Source organism: Mycetomoellerius zeteki, unplaced genomic scaffold, assembly GCF_001594055.1.
Source record: "Mycetomoellerius zeteki isolate Tzet28-1 unplaced genomic scaffold, Tzet1.0 scaffold268, whole genome shotgun sequence".
NCBI classification, from domain to species: domain Eukaryota; kingdom Metazoa; phylum Arthropoda; class Insecta; order Hymenoptera; family Formicidae; genus Mycetomoellerius; species Mycetomoellerius zeteki.
Window position 1 is genome coordinate 29,807 of NW_017257247.1, and position 4,618 is coordinate 34,424.

A 4,618-nucleotide genomic window follows, 5' to 3' on the forward strand; every position below is an offset into this window, starting at 1 on the left:
GTGTGTGTGTGTGTGTGTGTGTGTGTGTGTGTGTGTGTGTGTGTGTGTGTGTGTGTGTGTGTGTGTGTGTGTGAGAAAGGTTCCATCTCTTAGGCTACACTTGGCTGTTTTATTCAATGTCCTGAACAATGAATAAAAAAAGTCAATTTTAACCAAAGCAATGAAATTTTTCTTATGTTCTTTATTTTCTTTGATATATAAAATCATTTGTAAACGTAAATTTCAAGCTAAAATGATGGGAAAATATTTAAAATTGTGCAATAAAAAATCAGATTTCGACGAAATTGTGCTACTTTTTATGCGATTTTTAACATATTCTTATCAATATAAATCAGTTTAAGATAAACGTATGCAAATAATTCAACACATCAAAAAATACAAGAAAACGTGCGCATAAGAAAAATTCCATCGTTTAAGCCAAAATCCAGTAATTTTATCTATCCTCCTTTCTGTACAACAATTAGTGCAGTGTCCTTTATTGCCGCGATTACAGTGTCTAATTCGTAGATTATCGTTATCAAATTGAAAGCAGATATAGTAACGCATGAATCATTGCGATTTAATACAAATGCATCCGTGAGTTATCGATCGCTTAGATATATTTACATTATATTTTGTGTATTTTGTGGAATTGCGCATCGTGTACTGTTAACATCGTGAGTGCTGTGTAAAGTTTCGCACGATCCAGTAATTAGTGCCTGCTCGACGGTCATTATCTCTGTTTCTACGAGTATTGTGTTTTGTATTATATAAAGAAGCAATCTGAGAGGAGGACGAGGTCTGGGAGACATTGGGTGATAGGGACCATATAAATTATTATCATTTTTCATATTATTTATCAGCTGCCGAATTAATCGTTAATAATTATTTCATGCGCGCAATGTACTTATCAATTATTTCAATCGTTGTTATAATCTGCACTTGTGTTTTGCAGATCAATGTGATGCTGCAACTCTGCCGTTGCGCATCGTATCAGTGAGTCGTAAATTATCCATTATATTAATTCGAAGTAACGGATTGGATAAATTATATCAAATGTGAATTATATATACAGACAAACATATAGATATATATACAGATATGATATCTCCTTTATCTTAAAATAGATAAGCTAAAAGATATTGGAGTCAACGTTTAATGTTCTTGGAGTACTGATAGGTTTTTAGAGGACTTTAAGAATCTTGTAAAGGTGAGGTATAATGTTATTCGCGCAATTATTAAATTAATATTACTTAAATAATTTAAATTTTTCATAATTAATTAAAAACAACAAGAAAACAAAATGCGGGCAAATAATGAATTGTTTTTCTTATATAATTCTTTGGAATATTCGGAAATATACCTGGAAAGAAAAAGAAATTAAATAAAATTGAGTGTATATTGAAATTTTTAGAATATAAAATTTTTTAATTTAGCATAGGATTTTTCTCTTATTTAATTAGATTTATTCTTATCGGTTTAAATTGGTATCATATTTTTTTAATTTAACATAATTCTCTTTATGATGCTAATACGAATATTACATTAATGATGAAGATCCAGAAAATAGTTATCTATTGTATAATAAAATAAATTGTTGTTTATAGAATATAATAAGGAATATAGCTACTGATGTAAAATGTGTTACTTTATTTTTCTCTTTACAAATAGTTCTGCGTACGCGCGTTCAGTTTTTATATATTTTTTAAATGTCAAAAATTTGTTTCTATGTAAAAAATTCTTTTACAAACGTATGTTAAAAAATACACTGATGATTAATAACAGTATTTGCTTCATATTGATATTATTCAAATCTGTTACAGCTTATCCATTCATATGTTATCGTGGAATGAATTGAAACAAAGTGAAGTAAAATTCAGTAATTTTTTAAAAATTAAGTTCTTTGATTCTAATCAATTTTCGGAACATATTATTAAAGTAGATATTATATGCGATTGCAAGACGTTCAATAAAGAGGATATAGAAAAAAGATTTTAATCTTTCAACGAAATATATGTATATCGGTTGTATGTATGTATAGCCTACAGTTAAATATTATTTTTTCCGGATTTCAAGAGAATATATATTTTTAAAGTTAATATATATTATCTCTTCCGAACGACAAAGTACATGGCGCGTTGAACTTCTCGTTTAGTGGCTTTTAAAAAGTTTGCATAGCAGATTTTAACGTTTAACATTCTGTGTAGCTTAGTCCAAGTTCTTCATCCCAAGAGATATAACTCCAACACGTAATTTTATATGAATGTATATTCATATTTCCTGAAAATGTACAGGGTCGAGACGTAAAGATATTCAACTGTGAAATAATTTCGCGTATCTGATTAAACTAGCTTGGAAAAGTACTGTATTTAATTTGTACCTAGAATGAATAGTTCTATTTTGAATTTAACAAGTTCTAATTTTTCATAAACGATTTTCATTTGAAATAATATTTCTGAATCACTTTTTAAATGAATAAATAAAATTATAAAGATTTCTATAACTTGCTAGAATAATAACAGTCATGATAACGGTGATAGAAAGGACTAGCCAAGAGAGAAAAACTTTGAATGTGAGTTTATAAGAAATTTCCATGCGCTCTTATTTGGATTCGCGGCTGTGCAATCGTTTCGCATTTCCATATGCATCTTCGATCCACTTGCGATTGCATACACGGTAGACGCATGAATCGCGATGTCAGACTTTCATACGCTGTTATCTTTCATACGCTAACATCTAATATCGCGAATTTCGATCTCCAGATGTGTACTACTGGTATATAAGGTGCTTCTTTTATTCCGGAACTTATGAATACTCCTGGTATTTCGTGTCACGCGGTAGGATTTTCAATATATGAAGCTTTTAATCCAATATTCCCTGTACGACATTGGCGTACATGAAACCACATAAAAGGGGAAGATTGCTTGGCGGTATATATGGCTACCCTTGGTCCCCTTATTATGAACATCATGTACTTTTTTACGGGGAACGAGAAATTGGACTGTTTTATCATTATTAGATTAAACACGGTTGATCTTTCAACTCGCTATTCAATGGACATTTTTTTGCCGAAGCGTACACGGAAAGGACGATTTTGCTGAACTAAAAATTTAGTTAGATATACATATATATATATATATTTTTAGATATTTTTAGATTCCAACTAAAAAGTTTAGTTAGAATTTGAAAATAATGTTGTCAGACCATCAAAATAATTATGTATATAAGCTCCAAATTCTAGTATTAATCTACATGAAGATTTAAGAGAATTTTATGTTTCATCTTAGATTTATTCAAGTTAGTCAACTAAAATTTACTACAATTATGCGGATTGCTCAAACTGGTTGCTAAAATATAAAAACTTCTTGCAACTCATCATGCTTGTGTTTTCTATGTAATTACTTTTATGGTTCAACAACATTATTTTTAAATCTGTATCTAACTAAATATTTAGATTTACAGTAAAATCATTCTTTTCACGTAAGCTATAAAATTATAAACTCCAAATTCTTTTCATCTATGTTAGGTTTAAGAGAGTCTTGGATTTTATAAATTTAAGAGGATTTAAGAGAGTTTTAGATTTATTAAAGTTAGTCAATTAAAATTTTGGCTACAAGGTTCTTGCATCAGGCTCTTTGTTTTATCTTTAGTAGTATTAATAATAGTATAAACTTTACAGCATATCGCGCGTGTTTAATTGTGCAAAGTTATCACTCACGCTTCTCCGTCTCTTCGTATTTTTTTATTTTAAAATTTTCCTAATGTATTACGGTATTTTCGACACGTTTTTTTAATCTGTTGTATATCTTCCTGTGTGGTTTGTACGGTTCGAGACGTGCAGTAAAGCGAGAAGAAAAGGTTTAATGCCAGGTCGCGTATATATCTCTCTGGAGGAAAATTGTCCCCATACTTTCATCCTGTCGCTTATTACAGAACGGGTCGGAAAGCTGTACCTTCTGGCCGCAAATCATATTTAATATGACGGTGGTAAAACCGTTCATATCCAACGTTATACGTTTTCGATATAATCAGCTTCATCTTCCACTCCATAAATGTAATGTACGAAAATTAAAAATCGAAATTTACGTTATTATAAATGTTTAAAATAATTTTGATATTACATTGGATCGATAATTCAGCTATTCTAATTTTTTCGCAGAAGCGAGAAATTGATAAATGTAATAATTAAAACCGATAAGAAAATATATCATTGCAAAAAATAAAAATTAAGAAAATATAATTATTTTAAATTATGTGTGTGTGTGTGTGTTTTATTTAGTTTGCAAAAAAACAAAAATCAGAGATTGATATGTTTAGCGTATTTTGTTGTATTGTTTTATTATTACAACTTTATTTTGAGCTAATTTTGAGAGAATTAGTTTATTTACCTTATTCTGTCAATTTTTAATGTCTCTAGGAGACGTAGGATTCACATTTGGCGATAAATTGAATCGAGGCAATTATATATAATAACAAAATATTAATAAATAGGCAATGAAAGCATTCACAGCGCAGTACTTGGAGCGCAATACGTATAATATATTCTCAATACTTTTTACATTACGTGTTACAAAGTTCTTGAATGTTTCGGTTTACTTCAAACCATCTTCAATGCCATATAATTTTTATACAATATTCC